The sequence below is a fragment of the Ictidomys tridecemlineatus genome, chromosome 16 (assembly GCF_052094955.1).
Source record: "Ictidomys tridecemlineatus isolate mIctTri1 chromosome 16, mIctTri1.hap1, whole genome shotgun sequence".
NCBI classification, from domain to species: domain Eukaryota; kingdom Metazoa; phylum Chordata; class Mammalia; order Rodentia; family Sciuridae; genus Ictidomys; species Ictidomys tridecemlineatus.
This window is the reverse complement of record NC_135492.1, coordinates 44,231,125-44,246,712: the sequence shown is the minus strand read 5'-3', so window position 1 is coordinate 44,246,712 and position 15,588 is coordinate 44,231,125.

Genomic DNA, 15,588 nt, shown 5'->3' with positions numbered 1-15,588 from the left:
AAGTAAAGATGTTGCAGTTCAGTACCTTTGTACCATTTACCCCTACATTTTAATGGGACAGAATTTAGGTTGCCTTCCTGCTTTTGGTAGTAAGGAATGGATAGGAATGAATGGAGTGATTTTCATATATTGAATAATCACAGCCTAAAATAAATAAATGAATAAATTTATTAGATTCACTACAATTTTTATTTGGCAAAATATTCACTAAGCTTTATGGTATTGGATTCATGTGCAAAATAATTGAAAAGAAAAGCAGGAATGCTATAACAAACAAAAGTTTCAGAACTATTATGATGCCTATTTTGAACCTCAGCATTGTAGAATTCTACTATCCTCAGAGTGCAAACCACAGAGCAAGAAGAACATCTGGAGGGTTGTTGGAAAATGCAGATCAGGCTAGCAGGGGGTGGTGACACATGTCTGTAATCCTAGAGGCTCAGAGGCTGAGGCAGGTGCATAGCAAGTTTAAAGCCAGCGTCAGTAACTTATGGAGGCCCTAAGCCACTTAGCGAGACCCTGTCTCAAAATATAAAATAAAAAGGTCAGGGGATGTGGCTCAGTGGCTAAGTTTCCTTGGGTTCAATTCTAGGTATAACAACAACAACAAAAGTGCAAATCTGTTGATATACCTTACACTTAAGTTGATAGAGATAGACAGAATGACTGTGATCTGAATGTCTGTGCCCCACCATCAACAATCCATATGTTAACTCTCATGACTAATGTGATGTCTTAGGAGGTAAAGACTTTAAGGAGATTATTAGATTATAAAGCCTGATTCCTTATAAATGAAATCAATTCTCTTATAAAAGAGACCCAAGGGAGTTTCTTAGCCCCTTCCACCCTATTGAGATGACCACCATCTATGAACCAGAAAGGAGGCCCTCCCCAGATATGGAATATGATGGCACCATAATCTTGGACCTCTTAACTTTCAGAGGTGTGAGAAATGAATCTGTCATTTTAGCCACCAAGTTGAATGGTAGTTTACTATAGTAGCTCAAACAGACTAAACTGTAATAATTTAAAATTGGGAAGGGGTTTAGAATTAGATAAATGTTTGAGGAAATGCTGTATCTCTTTCTAAAAATGTGTCCCAGGTATAAGAAACATTCTATGCAAAGGTGTTAAGGCAGGAGTGCATTTGATGTGTTCCAGGAACATCAGGCAAGGCAATAGGGGAAGATCGAGTTGGAGAATGATAAGAGATGACATCAGCAAGTGAGAAACCGCCTTCTAGGTTATAGTAAGAACTTCAGCTTTATTCTGAATGAAATGGAGAGTTGCAGAATTTTACATGAGAGAAAACTGGGGTGGAGGACACAAAAGTAGAAGCTGGGATACAATTTACAAAGCTAATGTGAACATGCAAGTAAGAGATGATGACAGCTCAAGACCAGGAATTTGGCAGCAGTGATGAGAAGAGGTAGTTGAATATTTAAAAAAATAATAATGATAATTAATAAATAAATATGTTTTAAAGATAACACCAATAATATTTCCAGGTAAATTTTTAGTGAAATAAGATGAATAGTTGAAAATGACTGCAAAATTGTCATCCTGGGCAATTAGAAGAATAGAGTTATTCTTAAATATGATGGGGAATGTGACAGATGGTTCAGGGTTTGAGGGGGGATACTGAAAGTTTAGTTTCCATATGTTTATTTTACATTGCAATCAGATTCAAGAAAGGCGAATTTAATGGCCTGTAGTTGGAGTGGAATGAAGTTAGGGTTAAAGGTGTAGATTTGGTGGTCATTTGCATGCTCATGAATAATCATGAAATGCATAAAGGAGTGAGTATAGAGAGAAAAGATATTTAAGGCATCAGGCCAAGGCACTCACAAGTGAGATTAGAGAAATGTGGGGCTCTGTTGAAACCACAATAATTTCCTCTAAGCAAGAGAACAAACTCCAAGAGTTATACACAATGAGTCAAAAATTTGAGCCAGGTCACCCTTTCCTTAAACATTTTTGGTGACATTTTTACATAGTTGCTTGACACGGCAATTAACACCAAACGCACGCGCGCGCGCACACACACACCAAGCCATCATACATATGCATACTTGATTTTCGTCCATGTATCTAGAGCTTTGACAAATCCCTATGAACAGAGTTGTGCAAAATTAGGGAGAAATGCAAGCTATACAAAAATTAGTACATCAGATTAGTCCACAATTAGAGCCCCACCTCCTTCTTACAATTTTTGTTAAAGAAAAAACAAAACATAAAAAAAAAAACCAACCCTGAGATTCTTCCCTGGGAAAAGAATTATCTGGTTAACTGCTCACCCAAATCTCCATTTTAATTTGCTTTTGGTACATATGGTGTGATTTGAGTACTTCCGAAGATAAAAGTGAAAAAAAAGCAAAGTTTTTACTATATTTTCTTCCCCTCTTAAGCACTTCATTTGTTTCCACATGAGTTGCTAAAAGTCATATAATATTTTAAGTATATGAGTTTTCAAATTGGCTCACAGGGATTCAAACTAGAAAATCTAACATTTATTAAAGACAGATTGATTGTGTTATAAAACTCGAATGACCCAAAACTCAATTAAACTCCATTAAAGTAAGGTTTTACATGTTACTCACCTCGGCATAATATAAATCAATCAATAACTTTCATTTTTTTCCCAAATAAACATCTTGTACATGCTTATAAATTTTTTCCAGGTGTTTTTCCCTAACTATATTCTCTCTCTTTTTTTTTCTTCTTTCTTTCTTTTTTTTTTTTTTTTATTTTATTCCTTCCCACCAATAAGGCATTTGTTGGCAGCCAGAAGTACCAGCAGGAAAGAAGGGAGTCTTGGGTGTGGAAAGATTTCTCAGCAGTAGCTGGGATGTCACTAAAGTCTTGACTTCAGGTTCAGCTGACCATGAGCAGCCAAGTCACCTCTTCAGCCATCCCTTCTTCTCCTGGTAAGAAACTAGAAGGCTGGCCTGCAGGGCACCTTTCTCCAAAAGTGTCATTCACATCAGATGTTGGGGATGCCTGCCACTTGAGTACAAGTACTTGGGGCAGCAAGTGTTTATAGGAGGGATTCAAGTTTATTTGAGTCTGGGTCTGAAAAAGAGAGAGGGGCTAGCACTTCGAAACTCTCTTCCTTAAGTAGGGGGTCTTACATAAATGTAGTACCATTAGAATGTTTGGTTTGTTTTTAAGGAACTAGAAGTTACGTGCATCACACACACACATACACACACACACACACACACACACACACACACAGCATTTAAACGTGGCTGTGTCACGTAGCTCCTTAAAAGTGAAATCATTCTCTAAATCCAGGAGGTAATGGGTTAGTCAGACAATTCATCTGACTATTCATCGCCCTAGTCCACATCATCCTGAGTAATCAATAATTGGGTTAATTTCCCTTAACAAATTGTTCTTCTAATGATTTGGCTTTAATCTGGCCAAACATGTATTCAATACTGGCAGTTTTGCAGTGGCTGAGAGGAAAATGTATGCTTAATGCCTCTTTCTGATAGAGAAGAACCAAAGAAATCAATATGTTCATGGATACGTTCAATGTATGTATCTTCATAACATTTCTTATTTTTTAATTTTTTTGGTAGTGGTAGATGGAAAGTGGGACTTTATTTTATTTATTTTATGTGATGCTAAGAATCAAACCCAGTCCCTCAAGCATGTGAGCCAAGTGCTCTGCCACTGAGCTACAGCCCCAGTTCCTACATTTATTTCTTTTATATGATTAAAAAAATCACATTGATTCAGTTGTTTCAGACATATACATAGTGCTGGGCTGCTCTATAAAGCCTTTATAATTCTGGTTCCAGTATTTGAAATGTAATTTAAATTATTTTAAAATATTTCAAATGTCTATAAAATTAATTTAAGCTATATATATACTATTTAAATATTAATCTGACATTAATATTTAACATTTGACATTAAATATTATAGTGTTTAAAGTATTAAAATATTAATTTAAAATATTTATCAAATTTACAATTAATATTTATTAAAATACTATTTTGGAATTTTGCATCATATGGTCCTTAGACCAGAAGATAAGTTCTTTATAAAAAGAGTTTTTCTGAATTTTATCACCCAGACACTGTTTATATTCACACTGATTTTTTAAACAAGATTTTAAAACAAGAGAAAAATCTGCATTTAATCCAAAATAGGAAATGATTGGAGTAGATAGTGGTTGATTTTTGTTTTTAATTCTAAAGTTTTTAAAGAGAAACAATTGAAGGTGTACAGGAAGTGGCACCTCTATCATGATATACATGATAGGAATCCCCAACTGGAAGATTTGCTAAAAGTTCAGATATCATATGTGACATTGATCCATCTATTAATTGTAAATATAACCATATAGCATTCAGAAGCATAAACTTAAAGATACAGTTTAGCTCTTATTAAGAAAAAGCTTAAAGCTTATATTTTCCTTCTAATTGTTTTTATTCCATTACCAAGATAATTTTGTCAGAAAATAAACAATGATTCTGTTTTGGAGGCTTTCAGATCTTTGATTAGATTTTGCACAATCTGCATGAGCAAGTCACCTTCCAGTACAGCATAGTTTGTCCCAATGTTTGTTGTGACCCTGGTGACATCTATCAAAGGAAATTGCTTATTTCCTTGGCTTTGTTTTCTTTGCTCCATTGACTCTGTGTGGTACATCCAGTTTCAACAGAACAACCTGAAATAGAGCACAGGAAGTGGCACTTCCATCATGATATACAGCAACAATCACTAACTTTCTTTTGTGCCTTTGGCAAACCATGATTGCTGTTCTGCTCAAAAAATGCAGGTCACTGGCCTTTTGGCAAACTCTCTTCATCGCTAGTCTAAATACTTCCTTTGAACACAAAGAAAGGCAAAAGAAGATGTATGAGTTTGGTTATAAACTGGCAGGTTATTTATTCAGACAATGGGAAAAGAAGCCTGGGAAATTTTGATGAGAACAAAAGGAACTTGAAGAAAAAAGGAGTCCCCTGAGGGAGAAAACCTTTGCATTATGAGTTAATGACCATGTCAGAACTGTAATGAAAGGGCAGGGAGTATGAGATCACTTTGTGATCATCACACAATGGAGTCTTAAGATGGTCAATGAGGAGTGCATATATGTAGTCTCTAGCTTGATCTTATAGACATGAATACTTATCTTGCTTTCTTCATTTTATTTCCCCTTCAAATAATCAGATATTAGATGGAACTTGAGGACATCAGGTTAGCTGAAATAGCAAAATACAGAAAAACAAATGCTGCATGTTTTTCCTCATATGTGTAAACTTTAAAAAAAATTTTTTTAAGGACAACCTAAAAGTAGAAGAGAGATTCTACATTGAGTATAATTATACCTCTTCAAAATACTAATCTTCAACTAAAAAAGATGATCTAATTTTCTTACTTTGGATTATTCTCTATAAAACATTCTAAGTAATCTAAAAAAAAAAAATAATCAGATATTACAGGGCTCAGGCCTTCTAGGAAACTGAGCCTAAATGCCCCCTGCAAACCCTATTTCAGACAAGCTGCTCAGAGTTACAGGCATGAATGTATTAGAGGGACAGGAAAAGGGAAAGGGGACACTCTCAGGGGAGAGAATGGGTCCTATCAGAGTGGAGAGGGACAGCATGCCTCTCCTGCCCTCCAATTTTATTGGGGGTCCCAGCAAAGTTTCCAGAGAATCCCCTTTAAGTCCACCTCATGACATTCAAGTCACCACTTCCATGACAACTTTAGGTCACTTTGGTTCACGCTGACTGGTTCTAATTGGAGCCTGGTCTTATAGATATTATGGTTAGGAGAAATTATTTTTATCTCCCTGATTGTTCAGGGATCTGGTCTGTGTTTGGGTCACAACAGTGCTCCCCCCCACACATATACATTTCAGGGTAACTTGTGTTCATATTGAAATTCTAGGGCCTGCATTTTTTTTTTGCAGACAATTTGATGAGGTAATTTGATGAGAAATGTAATTAACATATCCTGTGGACTTTAGTTGGACAGGGCTCAAAATAAATTGCTCTTTAAAAGTAAAAGCATGTGGGGCTGGGTTGTGGCTCAGAGGTAGAGCGCTCATCTACCATGTGTGAGACACTGGGTTCCATCCTCAGCACCACATAAAAATAAAATAAAGATATTGTATCCACCTATAAAAAAAGTATTTTTTTTAAAAAAAGTGAAAGCCTGCAGAGGTTAGTACAGTGGGCTGTTTATAGAATTATTCCCTTAACCCTGTGTTCACCCTGTTCAGGTCTGTCTGATCAAGCATCATCTCTTATATGTGTTTTCCTCTTACATCTGGCATAAGAACACACATGGAGTGCAATATAAGGCTCAACCTTGACACTAGGACTTGGTGATTCAAATCTGATTTTTGCATCTGAGATCTTAGTGACCAAGGATCAATTGTTAAATACCTGTTGAGATTGTGGTTTTTCTAATGAATAAGGGATTATAATCCCCAATGTATTTCCTTGCAATGCCTAATTTGCATGAACTTCACTGGGAAAATACAGATTATCTGCTGACCTTTACCAAGTGCTTTGCACATCAGAATTGCTTAATAAACTGATTTTTGTAGTTGTTGATAATGGAGAAGTGGTATATTCTCTCTTTCCTCCATAGTTATGGCAGCTCATGTAATAAAGTTTTCATATGATCTTTTTTTTTTTAGTTTCAAAAGATAATCTTGGCCAAGAAGCTACAAGTTTTTCTCTCTTTCTCTAACATTTCCAAATGTAAGATGAGTTCTCTGCTTACAAATTTAATTGGAAGTATGACATCCATTAAGTTACATTTCATTGACTCTTATCTACATTTACATTTACTCTGCTTATCTACTAGTATTTATTTAGGATTGCCTATCTATGAGCTATAGTGTTGGGGACCGCAGATCAAGTCAAGATGGCGCCTGGCAGTTTGCCAGGAGGAGTGGTTTGTGGAGCAACACCACTGAGCCATTAAGTTGGTGGAGATTCCTTATTGGCTGATTGCTGTAACTGGATGATGCTAATTGAGTCAAGCTGTGTGTAATCAGGTATATATACCTCTGCTGTTTTTCATTAAGGCGGCTCCTGCTACCTTGGGTTCTCGCTCAGTTCCCGCTGAGTTTTCCCTACAATAAAGCAGTTCCTGCTTCAACCTTCAAGTTGCTTGTCACCACCCGGTTATTTTGTCCAGCCAGACTGCGTCACTATAGAAATTCTCTCATGTCTTCCTTCTTCCTTCATCATGATAAACTTTTCCAGATACTTCCTATGATTTTAGGAATAGTATAGGGAAAGAATAATTTCATCATTAAGTTTTCTAGCTTCTGTATGAGGGATAAGCTTAATTCAGAGGTAACATAGTGAGTCAGTTAGCTATCACTACATAATAAACTACCCTCCAGTTTAAGCATCTTAAATACCAACTTCTTCTTATTAGTATTTCTTAAACTAGCAACCATACTATCTGGCAAGTTCCACTGACCTGAGAAACTGACTAATCTCAGACTCCTTTGTATGTCTGTGGTTAACTGGAGGGTTGGATGCTTACTGCGACAACTCATTCTCCTTCGTGTGTGTCTCATGTTCCTGCAGCAAGCAGCCAAAGCATTGTTTAAAAAAATATATTTTTTTAGTTGTTGGTGGACCTTTATTTTACTTATTTATATGTGATGCTGAGATTTGAACCCAGTGCCTCATGCATACTAGGCAAGCGCTCTAACACTGAGTTACACCCCCAGCTTGGCCAAAACATTTTATAATGGTGGTGGCCAGGGTTGCAAAAAGATACACAAAACTGTTGTAGCATTGTTTTTAAGGCTCTTCTTTCACTGATTTCATCAAAGCAAGACTGAACTCACACTCATTACAGGAGGGCACTTACCAAGGGCAGACTACAGGGAGGTATAGGAAATTGGGGACATTATAAAGAATTGGATTCACTGGTTAACAGTAACTGCACTTTGGCTACAGGTTGAAGCCATGTTTTCCCATCCAGTGTCACCTGTACCAAAGCAGACTTTGGCTCTGTCTCTAGTATCTCCTTCCCATGTGGTTCAGAACCCTCCTCCAACAGATGATGACCTTGAAGGCAATTTGCATAACAAGAAAGAACCATGCTTTGTTTCCTTTTTTGAATTATCTGGCTAGACTAGTTATGCTGGCACAATTTATAGGGACAGATATCCATCCATCAAATCCATTTTGTTGTGTTGATTAAATTATAGAAAATCTAAAGAAACCAAAAAGCTCTGAAAGAGCAGAATTTTCCAAGCACATGGATTTCACTAACTTAAAATACTGAGAAAAAAATATATAGTCTAAATTATTAAATTAATTATTATGAACAACTCAAAGGACTGGAATAAAAAATAATGTTGGAGCTGGATTCAGTTACATATTCACAACATATAAGCCACGTGATCTCTCAACTCTCATTTGGAAAATTGCAACAATAATCTTTTCTGTAGAAGATTCAAATGGCTTAAAACCCTGTGCCCTCCAAATACATCCCAATTTTATTAGTGTCTTAGAATTTTATTTTAGGATGGAACTTCAGGGAACAGTGTTTTGATACTTAGCACTGTGTGTGGAACCTAACAGCTCCGAGGACATTTGATACCTAGTTTGGCTGATTGATGTAAATATGATTTATTGGTCACTATTTTAATACTAAGATAATTATCATTTATGTTTTCTTTTCCTGAACATATTCTACAGAATAAAATATTTTGGTGAAGATTCAGAAATTTTCAGACTATAAAAATGTTGGAAGATATTCTTATAGGACAGGAGGGAGTTCAAATCTGTGGTCAGATAAGTACCACCTGTTACTAAGTACCACCTGTTACTAAAATAGAATTTGTTTCTTTTATACATTTTTTTGTTCAAAGATTTTTAATGTGGGCTTCATTAGGATTTTTTTGGTGTTACTTTATTTTTTTTAATTTATGGATCCATTTAAGGCATGTGTAAACTAAGTGGAAATCTTAGCACAACAGTCCTCCTGAGGGTACTAGGTAAGAAACTAACCAGTTTTACCTTAGTGAAGAACAAGATTGGAGTCTGTTGGAATGTTACAAATTCAAAGGCACCTCTACCCTTGGTTGGCTTTGTGTATTTGTGCAAGATATTTAGCTTCCTGTCTGGCAAAAGGAAGTGATTTCCTATGTTTTATGTGCATATTATATAATTAAATGTAGTCGTATACACACAATTTGTAACAGTAATTGTTTCATAGATATAGGACAACCAATGATTCATATGATTGATATTATTTTTGCTATGTTATTGATTTTTGGAGGAATACTTTGCCAAATAATTTGCCTTTGGCTCTATGAATTCACTCACAGGATTCAAACAGATTTGATAATTTTCTTCCTTCTATGTATCATTCTGATGAGTTTTATGGGAAGTCAAATGGACATTTTGAGAAATGAAAGAGAAGAGGGGAATAATGCAGGAATCCAAAGCTTTATGAGAAATACACAAAATTTAATACAATATGAGTTTTTTCCTTCTTAAAACATTGAAAGTGATTAATATTTATTTTTGAATGTAGACTATAACAAGCTACTTTCTACCTTTGAAAGGTACTTTCTATGTTCTTGCTTTTTTGAGGCTCAAAAATGGAAAACAGCCCTTGATGGTTTTAGGGAATCTTTTCTCTAAACCTTGAATAGGGTAACATACTTTGAAATTTAACTTTATCCATTTTCTCCATAAGTCAATATTTTTAGAATGATATGGGTTTTCCTTCCAATTGATAGATTTTAAAAAAAAATAGGCCTTAGTTTATGACTAGAAACAACTTAAGTCTGAAGTTAATATCAGTAAATGTATAGTTAAAAGGTTTCACAATTAATATAGAAGATTATAAATATAAAATGGAGCCACTAGAATAATAACTATAAAAGCAGAGAGTAACAGAAAATAATTCTAAAGAAAAATAAATGAATTAAATAGGCAAATGCATATGAAATGTGAAATGGGAATATTTAATTTGCAGAATTACATCTGTTTGTCTTCTGAAATAAAAGTTAGATTTCGCTGGTGCATGCCTATAATCCCAGGAGCCCAAGGCAGGAGGATTGTGAGTTCAAAGCCAGACTCAGCAACTTAGCAAGGCTGTAAGCCACTTAGCAAGACCCTATAGCAAAATAAAATATAAAAAATATCTGGGGATGTGGCTTGGTGGTTAAGCACCCCTGGGTTCAATACCTGATAGGAGAAAAAAAAAAAAAAAGGAATGCAGAGGAAAGAGGAAGCAAGACTAGCAGCTCCTCAGCACCAGACTTGTAAAGTGGGAAGGCTTCTCCTCAGCAAGGTGAGAACCTAGGAACAAGCATAATACAGAAATGTAAAAGGAAATTCATAGATCTACAGAAATCCTGAAACCTGAGCATAGAAATAACACCTCAGAGCTGCCAGCCTGGCTGCCAGCAGATTAGCACAGGGAGTTGGGACAAGAGATGGTGGCCATGGGAGGAAAGAAATTAAAACATGGAGGAACATTGGTCCTGGGGACCTGGGGTTTACAGAGGAAGGCTGATTTTAATGGACACAGAGTTGGTGGGAAGCTCTTGGTGAAAACAAACCTGAAGTGGTCTGTGGAGAAAAAAGCCATCCATGGGAGCCAATGTGAGCATGGCTGGGATCCTTCTGTGAGCAAGAATGTGCTGGCAGGCCAGGAAAAGGGTCCCAGGCAGCTCACACTGCTTGGACAGAGAAGGGCACTGGGAACTCATAAAGGAAGTTATCAACAGCCTTGGGAAACATTCCCAGAGGGTTCCCGACCAGAGAGACTAAAACAGGCACAGTACAGTTCACCTGGACCACTAGCCTCTGGATCCAAGGGACAAAAATCCCATAAAAGCACTATAGGAGCTGGTGTAAAGATGCTCACTGCAGCCAGGCAAGCATGTCTGCAGCCCAGGGCAGACACCCAGGTCACAGTTCCTTAATAGTCCCAGTCTGTCCCCTCCCATATTGAAAGCTGGAAGCTGAGAGCTACTATGCCCAGCTGTCAGCTAGACAAGGAGCACAAGAATAGTGGCCAAAACGACACAGCCAAAAATAAATATGAAGACTGTTTTCAATATACATGATTGTGTGTGTGTGTGTGAGAGTATGTATATGGTTGTATATGCTTTTCCTGCATGGATAGGTTTGGAAACACACACACACACACACACACACACATACATATAATATATATATATATATATTATATATATATACACATATACATACATATACTACAGAGTTGTATTAACAAAAACATATTTGTATTGGCTGCAAAACAGACATGAAGACCAATGTACCAAAGGCTTAGGAATTAGACCAGAAACCTTAGAACTGCTAGAAGAAAACATAGGGCCAACACTCCATCGTATTGGTGCTGATACCAATTTCCTTAACAAGACCCCCAGAATTCAAGAAATAAAATGAAGAATCCATAAATGGGATGCCATCAAAATAAAAGCTTCTGAATAGCAAAGGAAATGATTGTGAGCCTGAGAGAGTGCCAAAATTGCACATATAGTGTGGCACTTGGCATATATCTTGCCTTCAAACTTGCCTGATTTTCAGTTGTATCAGTACAACTCAAGGTGAATTTCTTTATATTTAATTCCTATGGCGCTGTTAAAAGGAAGTATCAGCACAGTTCATAAGAATAGTATTCTCTCTGGGGCTGGGGTTGTGGCTCAGCAGTCCAGCGCTCGCCTCAAACATGCGGGGTCCTGGGTTCAATCCTCAGCACCACATAAAAATAAATGAAATAGAGGCATTATGTTCAACTACAACTAAAAAATAATAAATATTAAAAACAAAAGAATAGAATTCTGTCTGAGATACATGAGTTGGGTCCAGTTCAAACCCAGATTTGTAATCTGATGCTGAGAAAATTTTAAATTCTCAACCCAACCTTTATCTCCTAAAGAAAGGAGGTATTATTTATTTTATAAAGCCTCTTTGAAGATAAAATCAAAACAGAACATAAAATATTTTCCAGAGTACTGGCAGAAGATAGGTGCTCAATTTAGAGTAGTGACTAGACTTATTTTTCTGTTTGATGATGGGAAGAAACCATAGTGCTTAGGGAGGGTGTCTGTGTAAGATGAATTCTTAAGAATGAGAAGACATTTCTTCCGGGAGGAGCATGGGGCTTGCATGGCAGCTAGAGGAAACAGGCAGCCTACGGACCTCCTGAATTTAGAGAAGGTTGGCTGGAGCAGAAAATGAGAAATGAAGGAGAAACACATCAGGAGGTGAGAGAGAGAAGCAGAGACTGGCTCTCAAAAATGAAATCAGGCCAAAGAGATGGAACCACATGCCCAGACCAGCAGAAAGAGCCATTGAAGGGTGCGTGATCAGACATTGACTTTAGAAAGTTCACTGGAAATTAGAGAGGGAAATCAGGGAGGGAATTCTGACATTTGTCTCAATTATGGCTTCACAGAATCCTGGATGTACTGACAGTTGGTATGCTTCTTGAATTCAAGAAGGCTGAAAAAATGTGGCCCCACTTAGTAAATGAATGTGAAAAGCAATTCACCAAGATTATAATCTGAAAACTCTGTTAAAACCATTCCTCCCGCTGAGTAGCTGACACTGGTTATTTGGCCTTTGATCCTGAATATGTCTTTTTTGTCAACCCAAAGTTGAAAGGAAAGGAAATTAATCTTTTTCAGCCTTTCTCTTCATCTTTGAGTTTCCACATGAAATGAAATATGAATTGGCTCTCTATATAATTTTCACCATTTTCTTCCAGTTAATTTCCATGGATAAGCAAATTAATTCTATCTCATTTCTTCATGTCAACCATATTGGCATGGTTCACAGGTAATTGTAGGGTGTCATTTCTGCCTTACAGCACCACTGGGAATATTGGATTTGTAAATGTTAGCATGTTATTTCACAGGAGGATACAGTTTTCTTTCTTCTTTCTTTTTTTCCCCCATTTTGAAGAATTCTCACTGACCTAATTTTATTTATTTCCCATTTTCATTGGAAATGTTATTATCTACATGATATCATGCAACTCCCTGAAGAGGGTTTATAGGATGTAGTGCAGCAAAGCTGATCCAAGCAGCATCTTGCAGGCTCCCTGGTAGAGGAGACAGGCTTGAGTGCAGAGGCTATGGTAAACAGAGTTTGCAAGGCAGAGGACTGGAGAGGAAAGCAAGTGAGACCTCAGAGAGTATGCAGAGGATCTCACGCTACTATCTAGCTAAGTGTTTATTGCACATGAAACAACTTTATAAGACTAAGGAAAGAACTTCCCAGAAATATTGAAGGGAATGATGCTTATAGTGGGCTGAAACTCGTTCCTTTTTCTCCCAACTCAAGTGAAGAGTACAAAAATGCATGAAATAGAATAGATAACTCCAATAAGTTTTACCTCAGCAGTAGAAAATAATTAACCAGATAAAATGTTGTTCTAGTCACAACACGATCAACCTGCATTCAAGTAACTTAAAGACTTTCCAGGGCAAAGTTCAAGAACATTTGTAGGAATGCAACCATATCAAGTGCCTTATAAAATCTACATTTTTCTGCTATCCATTAAAACATATTTTGCACATAAAAAGGCAGGAAAATATAACCTATAATGAGAAGAAATATCAAGACATATCACTGATGATGGAATTAATATGCAAGAGCATTAGAAGAGCTATTAAAACTGGACTCTACTCAGGAAAGTAAAGAGATCAAACACATTATATAACGATATGGAAGGTATAAAAAAGTACATTGATATCCAGAGATGAAAATGACAATATTTTTATGAAAAAATACTTGAATGAGATTAAAGGCAAATTATATATTCTAAGAAAAGGTTTTGAAGATGTCATAGAAACCATCTAAATGAAACATTGACAGAAAATAATAAAACAGCATTAGGAATGTATGCAACATTTGGAGTCACCAAATGCAGAGACAGATATAGAATAAATATCTGAAGGAAGAGGGGCTGAAATGGATCCAAAATTGTTGAAATATATTCAAGAATCACAGTGAACCCCATGTAGCAGAAATGTGAAAGAAACAGCAACATGGCATGTCATAATCAAATTACTTAAAATGATGAAATGAAGTCTTAAGAGCAGCCATTGTAAAAAGGTTTCTCATCACACGCACCATATTCCAGAAGTCAATGGAGCAGCAGTTTTACTCAAGAAAATAAAAAAAAAGTTAACCTGGAATTCTATATTGAGGAAAATATCTATCAAAGACAAAAATCAAATAGATATTTTCAGAAATCCAAGAGCCAAAAGCATCCATCACCAGTGGGCCTACAATACAAGTAACATTAGAAGAAACCCAGTAGGAAGAAGGCAGATGATCCAGATGGAAATCAGATCTCAGGAAGAGTAATAGGAAGGAGGATCACATGAATAAATATAGAATTTATTGTGTTGTTGTTGTTATTAAAGTTTTTTTAAAATGGACTATTTAAAGCAAGAATGATAGAATGTGTTGTGGACATGTGTTGATAACATGTAGAAGTAAAACCCTTGATGGGAATAACAAAACAGGCTTGCAAAGAAGAGATGGAATTCTTCTGCAAAGTTTGTTTTTATTTTATTTTATATTTTTAAATATTTTATGTTGTAGATGAACATGACATCTTTATTTTATTTATTTATCTTATGTGCTGCTGAGGATTGAACCCAGTGCCTCCACACATGCTAGGCAAGATGCTTTACCACTGAGCTGCAGGCCCAGCCCTATTTGTTTTTTATGCGAAGTGAGGTAACGTGATTAAAAGTAAACACTGAACCTCAGTTTTTGAGGCAGTGGATCTAGTTTATTTATTATTATAATGGTGTATAGGTAGCATTATGCATTGTTTAAAACCTGTAGCACCTCAGGATACAGAGAATGATTTCTAACAAACTGTGGGTTTGAACTAGTAATGATATATGAACACTGGTCCATTGATGGTAACAGCTGGACCCAAATCATGCAAAATAGTAATAGGTGTGACTGTGGTGGGGGGTGGCAATGAGGGCAGGAGAGAAAATATCTGGGAACTCTGTTTTTTGTATGATATTCCTGTGAATATAAAATTAATCTTAAAATAAAGATTGTTCTAAAAACTTTTCTAAAAATAAATTTTTAAAAAGTAGACTATAATAAAGAGAGACCCCAAAACTTTTTACTATAATTTGTGATGGCCAAAATTTAGTACATCCTCAATGTCTATCAATAGGTACTTGGATTGAGAATGGAAACTGTGTGTGTATGTGTGTGTGTATGTTTATACATAAATGTATATAAATATAAATACATACAACATTACTCAGGAAAGAAAAAATGTTCTGCAGATCCATACAAGTCTATAATGCTCACCTGGGGAGGGGACAGCAAGGAATTTGGTGAGAGGGTGACCAAGGGAGGTTGAGGAAACTTTCTGTGGGTGATGCTTATATTTATTTTTTAAAAAATTGTGATGATAGTCTCACTGCTAAGAAATATGCCAGTATTTCAAATTTTACACTGTAAAGTTCCAACTGCATCCAGAAATATATAAGAAGATAACACATTATTAACAACTGAGAATTATCATAGGCATGAAAGTTTGGTGCAACATTCAGAAATG